The sequence below is a fragment of the Apus apus genome, chromosome 1, assembly GCF_020740795.1.
Source record: "Apus apus isolate bApuApu2 chromosome 1, bApuApu2.pri.cur, whole genome shotgun sequence".
NCBI lineage: Eukaryota > Metazoa > Chordata > Aves > Apodiformes > Apodidae > Apus > Apus apus.
Genome location: NC_067282.1, coordinates 121,193,676 through 121,209,683, shown reverse-complemented (window position 1 = coordinate 121,209,683; position 16,008 = coordinate 121,193,676). Strand labels below are relative to the sequence as shown.

The 16,008-nt window shown below is 43.9% G+C and overlaps 2 protein-coding genes across 3 annotated transcripts in view; both read left to right on the top strand.

Annotated features, from left to right (window-relative positions):
* Window positions 1-16,008, top strand: part of LOC127380048 (regucalcin) — a 132,502-nt gene that overhangs the window by 38,170 nt on the left and 78,324 nt on the right. The gene's annotated exons all lie outside the window — the stretch shown is intronic.
* JADE3 (jade family PHD finger 3) overlaps window positions 6,807-16,008 on the top strand; it is a 67,505-nt gene continuing 58,303 nt past the window's right edge. The window contains exons 1-2 of one of the 2 annotated variants that reach the window (XM_051608451.1): window positions 7,337-7,562; window positions 8,673-8,728. The gene's annotated coding sequence lies outside the window, so the exon portion shown is untranslated. Of the gene's footprint in view, window positions 6,845-7,336; window positions 7,563-8,672; window positions 8,729-16,008 lie in introns of those variants that run through there. The other variant, XM_051608450.1, reaches the window with a different exon arrangement.

Genomic DNA, 16,008 nt, shown 5'->3' with positions numbered 1-16,008 from the left:
TTATGTTAAGTAGAAAACCTGAATTCTGTGTTTGAAAAGGAACTTTAAATATCCATCCAAAAAGGGTGAATTTTTGACAGCAGGGATTTTTCCCCAAGGTCCCTGAGGGTATGATTAACTTAACACTGCAGTTTTCCTGGTAAAATATGGAATAAGGTATTTGTATATCAAGCTGTAGAGATGGAAGTACAGAAATACAAGATACAGATTCCTGGATGGAGACTGTTAAAGCACTTCTCCCTGATCTGTGTGTGTGGTTGTTTCTTTTGCTTTTGTTTCTTGACTCATAAAATTTTTTGTGCTTTTTAACTGTGTTTGCCTCTTTGGGTACTAGATGGATGCTCGCGATGCAGTCATGGCAAAACCAGATTGTGGCAGTTATACTAGTAGAATTTTTAATTTAGAAAGCAATTCCTTTGTATATCCTATTGAAATGGGTAGAAACTCCTGAAAACAGGTAAAAATTAAATTTCCAAACTCAACTTTAACTGCTCAGAGATTAGAATATTCCAACTAGAAATGGTCTAGGGTAACCCTCATGAAGTGTAAATGTTTGCTAAGAACTGTATCAATATAATTTTATTTTGAATATATAGAGTTAAATTGTGAAGCTTTAAAAAGTGGAAACTTTTTGTTTACATTTAGCTATTGTTATACAATTTTACACTTAAAAACCCCCACAACCTTGTACCCAAATTAAATCTGAGTTGTCTAGTAATCTTTTTTAAGTAGTATCCAAGTCATAGCAAAGCTGTCCTTAAGTATTTTCACAATTTTTACCAATCACATCCTCAAATACTAACATGCAGAAGCTTTGCATCTGTGCCCCACTTGCTGGGAAGTCACCCATTTGCTTTTCTTGTACCCAACAGTAATGCAGAAAATGCATGAATTTAAAATTAACCCACATACCAGGCTGAACTTACATAACTGGGACTTTTTTTTTTCTCAATTCCAAAAAGCAGCCTGAAACTTTATTTCAAAATAAGTGCTTCAGGCATTCAGACTAATAGGGGCAAAAATTTAATTTTACTGACTTAAGTGTGAGTGATAACTGTAGCTGAATACCTTCTCTTAAATGCTGGCTTTTAAGTACTTAGGCTTTATTCATACAGCATTCAGCTTTTTGTGCATATTTAGTGTTGCTGATAATATCTTCTAGAAGTTGTCGATTCCACAGGCTTTTCTTCCTGAAGATTTAATAAAAGGCACTGTGCAATGAATCTTGTAAAACTTAGTAGCAGCCCAGGTGCCTGCCTGAGTAGTTTCTAAATGCTAGGTTTTTTGTTATCAAATTTCTTGTTGACTTCTTTGGACCTTTGTGCCATTTCTTCTTTGAATGAACGGGTAAGCCTCTTTGGAGGTCTGCAGGAGGAGCTCTTCCAAGGTATGTTCAAACCTGATCTGAAACATCTAAATTCTAGTCCAACAGTATTAAAATCTAGGAGCAAGTGCCAGTTATAAGTATTGTCTCTACCATGGATGGATTTGAGTGGGATGGTGCAAGCAGGCTGTAGTACTTCATTAAGTTGCATGCCATAGTACTGCATTCTTGCTGCAGTAAATGTTGGAAGGCACCTTTGGTGAGTCCATCCTGTTCTCTGGACACTGTAGAGCTCAGAGTTTGAGCTATAGCAATCTATGGAGGATAAGAATTTCTGAGAAATAATAACTTGCAGTATTGTCAGCCTGGAAGCTTATCCTGAGCTCTGTCTCTTAACACAGCCATCTACATGGATGGGAAAGCTTCACAAGCATCAGACCTACTAAAAGCAGGACGTACAGGAGGCTTCACTGAATGTTTCAGAGTAGCAGTGTATTAACAGGCCAGACATCAAAATCTTGGGTGTCCGGTTTGATAGAAGAATGCTTTTTCCTGTTTTTATCTCTGCAGAATGCCTGATTACCATAAGACTGTTGCTGGTAATAATATGGTCATGCATGTGTAGTCATCACTGGTTCTTTGTAAGAGAGAAGAAAAGTGAGAAGCTTTTTAAAAAGCTCTGTAGTTATCTGAATAGTCAAAGAAAAATGTGCAACTGCTCATTCTTTTATTTTTTATGCATCTAATGATAATCCCCAGCTATGTACAATTTCATGGCTAGAGTATCTGAGTACCTTCCCAGAATGTATTAAGCAATGTGACCAGCATCTGTTAAGTCACAAGTCATCCTCTTCCTAGTTGCACAAGGCATTTAAAATTGCCAGTGTTGCCAAGGGTCTAAGAGATCTACCAAATACACATGGATTTCCCTCACATCCTTCTGTTAAAACCACTATAGTAAGTTTGTCCTTAAAAGCATCAGGTAAAGTTGATTGGTAGGAAATTACAGTGAGGTTAAGAGGCTCTTGAAGAGTGTTTAAATGAGTGTTCGTCTGACGTTCCCAAACTACAAAGGCTAAAAGCAACAAACTATTTCAGATTCTACCCAAATGATGAGGCTAAATTTAAGGCTAGGCACCTCTGCAGGACTGAGAGCCCAAAGGAATCTCTGTCTGGATGACAGTGGTATGTATCTCTCTGTTTTTCCAGTTTTGTTTTATTGTAAGGATTGTGGTGATGGAATCCCAGTTCATAAGGTCATGCGAGAATCTCCACTTCCATTTTTAGATACATTTTGTCCTTGTTGTAGTGAAGAAAACTTGGTAATTTATTTTTTTTTTTGGGGGGGGGCCGTTAAACTCGTGTGTCTCAAAAATAACAAAAAATGGAAACAAACATTTGGGGGGAGGGGGAAGGGTGGAGCGACCAATGACTCATTATTTCTAGGCACTGTAGGGAGCAGCAGCCTTATTTTCCCCTGCTTAGGTGGCTGCTGACTGCTGTAGGGGAGATTGCCCCCACATTGCACATAAAGCAACCTGGAGGTAGCTAACTTTCCACCTCTTTTAGGCAAGATACGCAATTTGTTTTCTCATTAATACAAGTGTAAGATGTATTCTTTGGTTATTTTTAGTTAGGTTCTTACTTGTGTATGTTTAATACATTTGTGCCACAATACTGATAGGTTTTGAAAGCTGCTGGCAGTCCTCTCCATTCTGTGTTACTGTCTTAGAAGGAGAAAGATAAATCGAAGGTCTCTTTAAGCACAAAACTTTGAACTTGTCAGAGCCTGGAAAGTGAAGCTGGCACATTTTGCTCTAAGGAGAGTTCATGCCTCATGATTGTGGAAGTACTTTTTCTTTTTTTGTGTGTGAATGTGCTGATCTTTTTACAAGGGGACACCTTCCCCCCCATTTCTGAAGTACCTCCATAAAAACCACTTGAGGGGCTTTTTTTTTTTTTTTGGCTTTTTTTTTTTTTTAAAGGGTTCTGGAGATTAAATGGAAGGGCTGTGCTATAACCTGAGGGCAGCTTTTGATAGCTGCCCCAACAGGTGCTAAAGCATTTGATTCAGTGTTAGAGGTAAAGACAACCTTTTGAAGCTCTGAGTCCTTTTTGCTTCTATTACTAACAGCAAGAACCAGAAACATTTTCAGTCATGAGAGGGTTTAAAGACAGGTAGCCATCCTTAGATGAGATTCTGCTTTGTGTTTTTTTTTTCCACAGAGGAAAGTAAGTTACTCCACAGGGGTAATTGAGCTCTCTTGTTTGCAGGTTGGTGTTTGTGCTTTATGGTAAGTCTTCAATAATTTTGCTCACTGTGAAAAGAAAATAAGGGAATTGCGCTTTTCTGTGTCTCCCTGGTAGCTGCCAATGCTTGTTCTGCTTTCAAGGACATTGTATCAAGGTTTCATCAATGGTATCTGATCTGCCAAAGAAGGGAGTTTTATGCAGCGTCTGCACATTTCAAAGAAAGGTGCTATACTAGGCTTTGGTATCTGTGTATTTCTTTGATCAGAGTCAACTGGAATTGCTGCCTATGGAGGTTTCTACATACAGCCTGGGAATGCTGCAAAGACTTGGAGGTAAGGGGTAAGAATTAACCTCCCAGGCTTTTCCAGTTCCGGTTCTCCACACTACTCCTCCGTGATACTAAGACGTGTTTGTTGTCTTTTACTTCTCTGGCATTTGATCAGATATAGCAGATTTTGTAGAAAACATATTCTTCTGTTGAAATTCACTTAAACGCTTCTAGGTATTTCAGTGGGAGATGCTTCTTTTGTGGCTCCAGTCCATGTTCAACTCTGTGTGACCCTACTTCTCAGATGTTAAACATTATTTCAATGTAACTTTCTTAATACCCTAAAGTACTATGGGCAGCCTTTGTATGGCTGAATAATGACTTGGTTCAGCTTGAGTATGGTAAACATGTATACGTTATTTTATCCTAACCCTATCTTTTATAGTTTCCAGAGCATTCCTCCCTTGGGAAGACTTCATTTTTGTGCTATATTTTATCAACATGTTAACATCTGGCTCTGTAAATTCCTCATATTCTCCAGGTGCATAAGAGCATCTGTAGTTCATTCTTTCTCAAGAAAATGTAGCAACTGTGTTGCGTATGTCTTCAAAAAGAAGGACAGTGTACAATCTGCTTCCTATTTATGCATCTTGCTCAGTGTTCCTATAGAAATACATAGCAAATGTAAATGCAGTTTTGTGTAAATTCTTAGGAAATAGTAAATAGTCTGCTCAAAATTAGAAACGAGATAACAAAAATTTTATTTGCATGTAAAAGCATTTGTTGAAGTGAGTAGCCCTGCAGACTTTCTGCCATGGGTTTTCCTGTGTCATCTATGTTTTGGCCCTGAACCCATCAGGTACAGCTGTGGATTTACTGTAGAACTAGAGGTTTGGATGTCGTCGTCTTCTGACACATGACAGCCAGTACAGGCAGGAGGGTGTGATCCCAGGCACAGGAAATGCAGATAGCTGTGCAGCACCTTTCCTGGGCTGGGCTGCATCTGCTCCTGGTGTAGTCATTCATATATAAAAAGTAAGCTGGCAGGAAACTTCTCATAGGAATGTTTCCCTCACTGATGGGAATGTACGTTAATACTTGAAGATGGTTTGTGTTGGGTTTAATGCAATTAGTCTTTACATTCCTTTTATTATTAGAAAACAGGGATTTTTTTTTTTCTATAGCACATGGAGTTGGCTTTACCACTCTGAATTCTCTGCAGATCTCTTGTCTAAAGATCAGTTATTGCCTGCCCTGCTGCCTGCACCACCTGGTTTGATACAGAGGATTCCACAAGTGGAGGTGCTGGTGGAGGGAGTGTTGCTATTTTACTTGAAGTTGCAATATTCTGCAGCTGCTCTGAGTGTTTTCCTGGCAAGTATACATTGATGAACAGAAGGCAAATGAGGTGGTCGCTGGTGCATGAAGGAAATGATACATGTCAGCATTGCTGCTGGGTTGCGGTCTAACTGCATTTGTAGAAAGCTACACTTCGTATTACACGTAGGAATACTTACCAGCTATTCAGAAGAAAAAAAAGATGGTGGTTTGTTTTTTTTTTGTTGGTTTTTTTTTTTGCAGCAGGTAGTAGTAGGTCAATGGAAGGCCTTGCCAGCAGTGATTTACAGCCAGGAGCATACACACATGAATTCAGTGAAAGCTGACTCGGACAACTGATCTGCTGGAGGTTACTAAAGAGATGCGCCACATCCTGCGTGGGAAATCTGAGTGAGAAGTAGCTGGAGGTTTGCAGAGGACTTGGGGGAAGTCTCTTGCTGTGGACGCCCAGATGTGGGCCAGGAGGAAGGCAATGCCAGGGGGCCTGTAACTTGGTAGAGCAGGTGGGGTAGGTGGGCCATTTGGTCTGAAACAGTGCCTCTTAAGTTCCGTTCCTCCTCACCTTGTGGCTGCTGTCTGGAAACTGCAGATGTGCAGCTCCTGCATGTCAAACTATCCCTGCCGTGCTTGCTGCTCCTGTCTTCATCCCTCTGTACGCCTTTGTACGTTGCTGTGCAGCGGTCCTCCTGGTAAGGAAGGCAACAGGGAAACTTGCAGGACAGTTGCTGCCAAGTGATGCTTGGTAACAGCTGTATGGGAAACGGGTGTGGGGCCTATTAACGGAACAGGGTTGCCAGTTTTTTTTTTTTTTTTGCTGTTGTTTCCTTAATTCTAACCGATGCTGCCTGCTCTGTTGCCTATCAAACGTTGTTTCAATGAGGAAACCCCGTCACAGGCCGGACACTTGACATCGATAGCTGTCCTTCTGCTTATCACTTTACAAGTTGTGCTGGTTGCTCAGTCTGGTGCTGGCGAGGGTGGGAAGGGGCAGGCGGTGCCCTCAGGAGCTGCTGGAAGGCAGGCGGGACGTGCCCAAAGCTGGGTCTCAGTAGCCGGGGGCTGGCAGGAGACAGCGGAGACAGCCGTCACTCGCTTTTCACCTCCTCGGGGCACCTCGAAGCGAGAAGCCGCCGCCTCGCCCTGTTCCGGGCGCGGCTCCCTCCCGCCGAGGGCCCGGGCCTTGAGGCCTGCCCTTGGGCCCCTGCCCGCCCCTCGGCCGGGGCGGCTGGCAGGAAGGCCGGGCCCGGCGCGGCCGGCGAGGGAAGGGGAAGAGGCGGGGCCTGGAGCCCAGCAGTGTCAATAATACAATAGGGCTCTTGTGCGGCCGCCGCCGCCGGAGGAGGAGCGGCGGGGCGGGCGTAGGGCCTGGCTGCGGGCGAGCCCAACAGCCGGCACGCAGGGCGGGAGCCGCCGCCGGCCACCGGCCCGGGCGGGGGCGATGCGCGCCGGCGCGGGACGGCCCCAGCAGCAGCAGCAGCACCCGCAGCACCAGGAGGAGCAGCAGCCGCAGCAGGAGCCGCCGCCGCGGCGGGAACGCCAGCGCCAGCCGTGACGCCCGCGGCCGCCCCCGCCGGCGCGCAGGGGAGGAGGAGGAGGAGGAGGAGGCGGCGGCGGCGCCCCGGGCCGGGCCGGGCCGGGCCGTGCGGCGCCGGCGGCGGGAGGTGAGCGCGGCCCGGGCTGCCCGCAGGGAGGCGGGGCGGGGGGCGGGCGGGCGGCGGGGCTGCCGCGCCGGGGCCTGTGCGCGGGGGAGGCGCCGGGCCTGCGGCGGGCGGGAGGCGGCTTGGCGGCGTTTGGCGCCAAGGCCGGGCGGGAGGAGGAGGAGGAGGAGGAAGCGGCGGTGAGCGGGGGGGAGGCGGCGGGTCCTGCGGGGCGAGCGGAGCCGGGCCGGGGGTTGGGGAGCGCGCCGCTCGGTGCCGGAGCGGGCAGCGTCCCCCGGGGCGGGCCGCCCCTCCGGCGTGGGCGCTGCGGCCCCGGCCGCGTCCGGAGGGAAAAGTTGCGGCGGTTTCCCCGCCCCGCCGGAGTCGGGCCGCCGCTCCGCCCCCGCGCTCGCCGGGCTGTGCCCGCGGGGGGCGGTGGGGCCTGGGCAGGGGCTGGGCGGCGGGGGCGGGCCCCCCCACCTCCCTCCCTTCCACCCCGGCCGAGCGCCCTTTTGTTCGCCGCAGCCCGGAGAGGCGGCGACCCGCCGGTGCCCGAGCCGGCGGGGCCCTGCGGAGCGCGGCTGGGCGTGGCGGGCGGGCGGACAGACAGACAGACAGACAGCCGGGTGAGCAGCCAGCCCCGGGCGCACCCCGCGCACCGCTCCGCCGGTATGTCGAGGAACTTGCTAGAACTGAGTTGGACAACGACGCGCTAGCGCAGCCCGCCCGCCGGGCCCTGGGGGTAAGTTGGACACCGGGCACGGGGCGCCGGTAGCAGCCCGGCGCTCAGCCTGCTCGGGCGGGGGGGGCGGGAGCGGGAGGGTCCCGGCGCCGCTGCTGCTGCTTCTCCGGATCCAGCTTTCCTCCCTCGCCGTGTCTTTCCTGCCGTGCTGCCCGCCGTTCGGCACAAGGCACGGCTTGGTGCCGCGGGCGGCTGGGGATGTAGCGAAAGTAGCGCTTGCAGATGTTTCTGTGGTGGTTAACGGGAGAGCTGGGGAGGGGGTGACTTAAAATGCATCTCGGTGGGATAGGGAAAAAACGCTGCTGTTTTCTGTTTTTTAGCTACAGCTCTTAGATTAAAAGCAACTAAAGTTATTGGAAGACTTCAGCTGTTGTTCACAAATTGTTTTAATAGGTGGCTATGTACTTTTAATTAAAATATCACTAAAATAGCACTTTAAAGCCATATTATTTTTTTTTTCGTGTTCGTGCTAGAGGCTGCATCCAGTTGTGATTAGAAATCCTGCAAATAAATGACACTACGGACTTGAAAGCTGCTGTGACTCTGTTAACAGAGCCTTTGCATTAAAACGGAAAGATTCAGAGAACTGTGTTTTGCCTAGGTGCGTGCAGAATGCTTTATCTGCAGCCAACTTTTTACGTCATGTCGGTGCACACCTGCCAATCTCTACAAAGTAAGACTGTATCTTAGTGATAGAGGTAACATGAAAATGTCAGAGCAGGATGGGTTTGGAGAAAAAAGGGGTGGCCTGGATGAAGGCGCTTCAGGGTAACTATCAGGTCTGTCATGGAGTTCCTCAGTGGGACATCAGAAGAGCCTTCACCTCGGCATAATGAAGGGAGAAAATGCAGTTTGAAGCCCCTTTTAGTTAAGTGCCTTTTCAATTTAATAGTAAGTCAGTGCTTTTAGGATGCTAAGTTTTGTGGTTATTTTCAGCTGAACTTCTGTCCTCTTTCTAGACTAGACGTGACATGCCTTGTTTTTCACGCCAAAGAGGAGCAGAGGAAAGCTCTCTTCTGCAAAAGTTGGGCTTTGTTTGCAGTAAAAGTCACCAAAATAATAAGAGCTATTTCTGTTACCTGTCCTTCAATTGGTGTTTCCTCTTTCTAGGTTCCTTTTACAGAACAGGCCTCCCTCCCCCAGCAGGAAAGATTCTCCAGAGTCGGGTCAGTCAGCGCGACTGTGGGTGTTTGTTTTATCTGCATGGTGTATGTGAAGCAGGTACCCACAGAGATTTGCTAGAGAGCTGCAGGAACCTATGCAGTGGCATTTATTGGCAAGGATGCACGTTAACTTGGAACCTTGTTAAAAAAAATAATAAAAAAATCTACTGGGAATGTAAAAGTCTGGGCTAGGGGATCTCAGCGTAGTGGCAGAATAAATCCTTCTTTTTACTTCTCTGCAGTTCTGTGGACTTACTTTTCATGGCAGAATATCAGGAAGTTTCTGTCTGGAATTTATTGGGATACTGGAGATTGTTGTGAGCTATTTGTTCTGCTTTTTAAAACACACACAGTTTTCATAGAGCTGTGTGGCTCACTTGTGGATGAGAATTTATAAAGGCTGCTTGGCTACAATTATTATTTTTCCCTGCGTGGCTTTATAGATGTACACATAGGCAGTACATGCGTATGGTTGCTGAGGTAGCTGTGATGTGCTGAGTAGGGCATTTATCCCGAGGAGCTTGCTGTAGCTGGCCTGTGGGGTGTCATGAATGGTGACCTGAACTCTTGACTGGTAAGATGGCAGGTGTCCGAGGCTGTGGTGAAAACGGCTGGATTTGTAAGACCTGCTGGTGAGAAGTGAAGTTACACCCTGTGCGAGCTGTGCGAGTTTGAGTTTGAAATTGATAGCCCTGCCGTATTCCCTGTGGTCTGTTTAGGTAGCTTATTTCAGTCTTTGGAATTAACTTCTGACCATAATGCCTCAGAGGGTAAGGAGCATGGGCACGGTGTCTGTACATTTTTGGTTAGCACAGTGAGACCTGGCATTTGTCTAGAGTGAAGAACATGTACCGGCTTATGGTGGGAATCTTTTATGATCCATACATTAAAATCTTGCTTAAACCTTTTTCTTTCTCCTTGAATCCTTAGACATCTCCTTTAGATGTTAGTATGTGTTATTGGGGGCACTTACCTGAATAGATTTGATAGTGTAGCATCGTGTCCACTCTTCAGAAAATGCAGGGTGATTTAATAACAAATAATGTTGTATTAAATGGAAATTTAAAAGTTAATATATTTTTAAGCGTGTGTGTCACTCTCTCCATGCATTTTATAACCAAAGCACTTGCCATTTTGTCTAGATCAGTGGTGGTGTTGGTTTTTGGCCACTTCTTGCACTATGGACAGAAATGGACTTAGCCAAAACTTGCTGTTAGATTGCAGTTTAATCTCTCCCCACTCCTGCAATTCTTGTGGCAGCTACAGCTCAGGGAAGTCAGCAGCTTTCAGATTTCTGGAGAGGGGAACCCTTCCTCTGAAACTGTGTGGCATTTCTCTTTTCTGAAGATTTGAAGTGTTTGTAACACTTGAGGCTTCATGTAATTGGAGACTTAAATACAATTTTGACATACTTTACTTAAAATGGAACCTAACAAGTTAATAATAGCTCTTATCGGGGATATTTATGTAATGGAAGCCAACAGATGCTATTTGCATCTTGAAGAGCTGATGTATAAAGTGTTATGTCAGAGCCCTGGCAGGTTTTGTGCTGGTGGAGGCTGGGTCAGGTGGGAGTGGGAGATGCCTGAGATCTGTAGGGCTTGATGGCACTTCTGAAAAGTGAGATAACTGTATGAAATTTTGCATTTTAGCACACAGATGATTTTAACTTAATGCTGCTACTTAAAATAAAAAGAGGGGGAGAGGTGATTTCTTTTATATTTGTCCATGTTAAGTGATCAATTACACTGTCACTTGAAAATTACTTTATCTTCTAGTTACAACCACACATCTGATGTTCAGAACCCTGAAAAAATGTGTTTTTAAATACTATTTTTATTGATGCATCAATTTATTTCAGCTGTATCTGATAAAGAAGTTTTGGAAGTATAACTTGAGAGCCCGAGTTGACTTCTGTGGAGAGATACCAGACCCACATGTTGCTGGCTCTGCCTTTCCACTTCTGTGTAATTACCAGCCACCTCCCTGTTTCCCTGGGCTGGTTGCACTTTCATACTTATTTACTTCCCAGTCACCCTTCCCTAGATGGCATCTGAACTTTTCCAGTACTTAAGATCTTATTTCAGTGTGTAGGAGAACAAGAATGCAGGGATTAGAGCAGTCTGGGATGTGTGATCTTGGGCCTAATGAAAGCTCCTGTGTTTGTAGAGCTGTAATAAAAGCTTTACTTGGACTTAAAGAAATGGAAGAGACCCTGAGCTGCGAGCATGGCTGTGGAGGCTCCACTGGCAGTTTTTAAGTCACCCTGTTCAGAGCAACAGGAGAAGGTGGGAGGATAAGCTCATGACCGCTGATGCTATTTGTTATAACAACTTTCTCCTGGATTAACTACTGGGATGCTTGCTGTAGCTTGTTAAACTTTGTTTGAAAACTTCGGAGTGCTTTCTTTCTTTAAAGTACACCTGTTACAGCATTGGATTACAGAGCCGTGTTTCTTGCTTATTGAATTGAATGCTGTACATAACATATCGTGTTGTTAATGCCTCCTGTGTTTTAATTACAGCTGTAGGGATGTGTCAGAAAACAGGTTCATACACATGCCTGACTGGTTGCTATAATGAATATGCTTGTCACACGGTCCTGAGGGAATTAGGTATTATCTTGCTAATCTACAGTCCAGGGCTTTCCTTGCCACCCCTTTCTTTTTGTTTTCCATTCCCCCCACTCACTCTAAAAAACTCTTGCTTGAATATATTCTGAGGGTCTGTCGTATCTGCTAAAAGCTCCTAACTGTGCAGTAGCCTTTTTTGGTAGCAGGCTCAGGGTCTTGTTCCTGTCCTAGAGAGCAGTTCCACACCTGCAGAAGTGGTTTGGTGCACAACAAGTCCGTCAGCTTCCAAGGGCTAGCCCTGTGCTGTGGGTGAGCAGGAGCTGGGATGCCTGGGGTTCTTTCTCCAAAGGGATAGGTGATACCTCCTCAACTAGGCTGTGCAAAGCAAAATAACTGACTGGGAGCCTTTTATTGCAAATAGTTTATTCTGCATGATCATGTTTTGGACTCTTTTCCAAGCTGTGTTTTAAATTTACAGGTAGTTTTTATTTTGGAATGTACTTGAGTAGGTCATAAAGTAGTGGGAGGAAAACTGCTGCATAGATTGTGCCTGTGTGCTACATAGTTTATCATGAGATACCGGATGACTGAAATATTTTAGATATGCAAATAAATGGTGTATCTGCCACAAATGTTAGACAAAAGTTTTTTGCTAAGGATATTTTGGCTGCTAGGTTGATACAGTAACATGGGTGTTCACGAGCCCTTGAAAATTGTAACTAAACTCTAGGCTTTTATTCATACCACTTAAAAAAAAGTATTGGTTTAACAAACCAGACAATTTTTTAAAAATGTTTGCTTTAAAGAGCATGAAGATACTGATAAAATTATTTTTAATGCACAAATATGTAAATCTTACCTACGTATCAAGTATAGGAGAATAAAATGACAGTGTTTTCTCTTGGCTGCCACATAGAAAATCCTGTATTTGAACTGCTAGATACAAAAATGTATAGAAAAAATGTGTATCCTGACAAAGGAGGAAAAAAAAATGTCCCTATTGGGATTACTTGCGGTTTTTAATTCTCTTTATTGTTCTGCTTCTAACTGCTTGCATTTCTTTAATATTCTTCCAGTGTTAATTTGCAGGCTTTTATATCAAAGTGGCTGTAGAGGATTCATCATTTGAAATAGTGCTGTGTCCCACCCAGGTTTTGGCTTTAATGAAAGCAAACAAACCAAAAACCTCATGGAGCTAAAATATGCAGTATACATGGGAGTTATGGAGACGCACAAGAAAATGGTAGGCTCAGCCATTATCTGGTTCAGGAGGAGCCTCTGCAGCGCAGAGGTAGGAGTAATACCTTTCCCACTTGTGTCAGTACTTGCAAGGGAAGAGTAGTAGCAAACTCTTACTCTGGTTCCTCCTTTCTTGCAGATAGACCCTTTTCCCAGCAGATAGTTCGCTGAAATAGTGTTAACAGGTGGCTACTCCACAGTGCAATGTAAACCTTGTTAAATATTTTTGGATAGGAGGGAGTAGAAATGCTCATTTTGAGCACAAAAAAAACCACTTTTCTGTGTTTTTTCAAGTGTGCAGACCACTGACTGTTGGGTCTGACAAGGGAAGAGGAAAGGTTACTGGTTGTCATGTTGCTATGCTTTGATAGTGTTGACCTTGTTTGGGGGAGTTCTAGCAACTCTTCAGCTTCAGCCTAATTAGAGAGTAGTTGTGTCCTTTTACAAAAATCAAATTGACTGTCATTTAAGAAATGGAAAGGCAGAGACTTAAACCTGATAATGAAGTTGCAGTCGTCCTTATGTTAACAACATAATTATTCCCAGCGTAGCATGAAATGAGCAATCTTAAGAAGTGAAGAAGTGAAGCATTTTGTCTAACAAATTTGAACTTGCAGCTCTGCAACAAAAGGTGCTGAGGGTGAAGGAGGAAATAAAAGGTTGATCTTAAACAAGCATCTTGTATCGTGAGCAACAATATTGTAATGGCTATTGGCGTACATGGGAAGTAAAATTCACTCTTGCTTAATGGCATCAGTTCTTCTATGCGAATGATTTTTGCAAAATATTTTGCCTGCGTTAAAGAAGTTATTTCTTGCGCTTTCTTTGGTTAATGCTTCTTCACTTTTTTGGGCCAAAAAAGAAATAGAAAAGGTTGAAAAAACTTCTGAGATGAAATAATTAGACATTTTTTATATACATTAAAAAATGCAAGATGGTTTTGTGTGTTCTTTTCAACGGGTATCCATCAGTTTCGGTGATTTTGCTTTTTGTTGGTTGCCCAGTAACATTCTGTGAAAATTTTATAGGTTTTTCTTTATTCAGGTGTTTTTCAGGTGTTTCGGTATGAAGTTGGGAGTTAATGTATTTTTGATCAAAATACATTTTTATACAGTTAGCATACAGAGTTTACTTATTGTGGCAGTTGAATGAGATTTTGCCAGTGGCTAGCGGGTTGCATCCATGTATGCCTCTGCAATTTTGAGGGAGATCTGACTTACTGTAATTGGATCTGTATGCCTGTACAGAGGTGAAATAGCTGTGGTATAACTGTGATCAAATACTAAGACACTGGCCTGAGTGCAGTGAAGGAGGAGGAGGTTAGAAATTCCTTAATGTATCATATTTAGTGTATTCTGTCTTTATTGCTTAAAACTGGATAGGTACGGTTCTTCGCTAGATCCAACGTATGATGTTTTCATTTTTCTTCCTTTATCAATGCCATAAAACTTCAGCAGGTGAGATGCAAGTTATTAGAAAGCTTGCATGCCTGACAATCAGCTCATTATCAGTCAGAGCCCCGAGACTCCAATTACGTGGGTTAATCTGGTTTAAGTGCTGTCTTAGATCCTTTGTTTGGCATCTTCTGTGCACTTGTTCTAGGTTTTTCGGAAGTCTCTGTATGTAACAGCAGACAGAGCTATGCATAAATTTAGGTTGCTGAAGTCTAATAGCTTTTGCAGGTGCCATTTCATTCTCTTTTTTTTTAAGATTATTGAAATAAATTTGTTTTCTGCACATTGACTTCTGCAAGCTTGACTTCCTTATTTCAAATAGTCCGCTTTTGAGGTATGAATGGGTTAAGAGCTGGGAAAAGCATCTAAAGTAAATTAAAAAGGAAAAAAAAAAGCCTCAAGTGCACACGATAACTTGATGTGATTTATAGTTCCTGCTTATCTCCCAGCTGTGTCTTTGATGCCTTTGTAGTCTCCTGTTGGCTGCCCCCTCTTCTCTTTGCCTTGACTTCCCAACTTTTTCCTTGTTATTGGAGAAAACAGCGTTTCTAGTGAGTGTCTCACAGCCTTCTGGGGCCTGACCCTATAAATCAGCTAGGTCAAATTAAATTTGTCTCCTGTCCCAGATTCCAGACAGTATGGACTTCCAGATTATTTGCAACCAGCCTGAAAATATTTTGGCAGACCTTTTGGGATTTTTTTTGAGTAAGATTTGTGTAGGTTTGCTAGATCTGATAAAGAGATGTTTTTATGTGAGGTGTTATTTTTTTGTGGCTAGTACATTTGTGTGGGTTTACATACACGTATATGTCGTGGTTTAGGCCCAGATGACAGCGCAGCACTGTGAACCACACAGCCATAAAAGCATCATCCACTGAAAAATCAAGCTGTGTTTTTTTAATATTCCTAGAAAAAAACACAATCATGGTATAGCACTTGTTTTGTTGTTTTTTTTTTGTTTTTTTTTTGTTTGTTTGTAATTCACACTTGTATTGTTATGATGAGTTTTGCTTGTGTATTTAACAAAAACTCGTGTGCTCTTATGCCTGTACTGTATGTAAGTTGTGCTTGGTTAAGCAAGTTGAATCTGTGTGTTTGCCTTAAAGTAAATTTGCTGATGTGTGTTTTGTACTGATAATAAGTATGTTTCAAAAACAAACTTACTTTTATGTGTTAAGAGGAACTGCTGGAAAACCAAGACAGTGGCAAAGCGTTTGTTTAGTGGAGTAACTTTCTAAACACTTGTTCTCAAACCATTTTCTACCCTATGATTTTTATTGTTTTTAAATGTTTTTTTCTTTCATCCTAGAAATCACTGGAGAGAATCTATATTAAGCTCATTCTATCAAAGGAACCTGCTTTTTTAACAATTTGAAGGTGTTGCACTAATGTAGCTACTTAATAGTGATCAGACTGGTCAGATAGATTGAATTCTGAAGAAATGGCATTACTGTCAGCCCTTGCACAACGATTGTGGAAGTTGAGTCTGCTTTGCTTCTGTACCAGACTGGCCATAACAAGGCATCTTGAGGTCCGTCTTCCAGAGGCCTAAATGCCACATTTCAGTACTCTGTAGCGCCTCTGCCTCTTCACGAGAGCTTTAATCAGGAAGAATTGTGAGTTTAACTGCATGGTGGCAATTCTCAAAGCAGAAAAACTCAGCTCCTGTTTTTACTTTCTCTGTTGAGTTTTTCAGGACTGACAGGACTTCTTGTGCTTCAGGTAAGCAGAAGTGATGTGAAACTCTTGCGGAACAGACCTATTAAAGCAAGCTGTCTTTTTTATCTTTCCCTCCCCCACCCCAGTTTGAGGCGTTGATGGGGTTTGGTGAGTGTACCACTGGGAACCTTGTTGTCATTTGTGTGTCCCATGTGCGGGACAGCATTACCTGCTGTCCTTCTCAGAATGGATGGAAGCCTGTAGACACAGACCTGAGTGACAGTCTCTGTATGTCTAGTTTAACCCTTGCTGAACAATGTCAAAAGCTTTGCCTCCATAACAGTAACAGCCTGATGTAG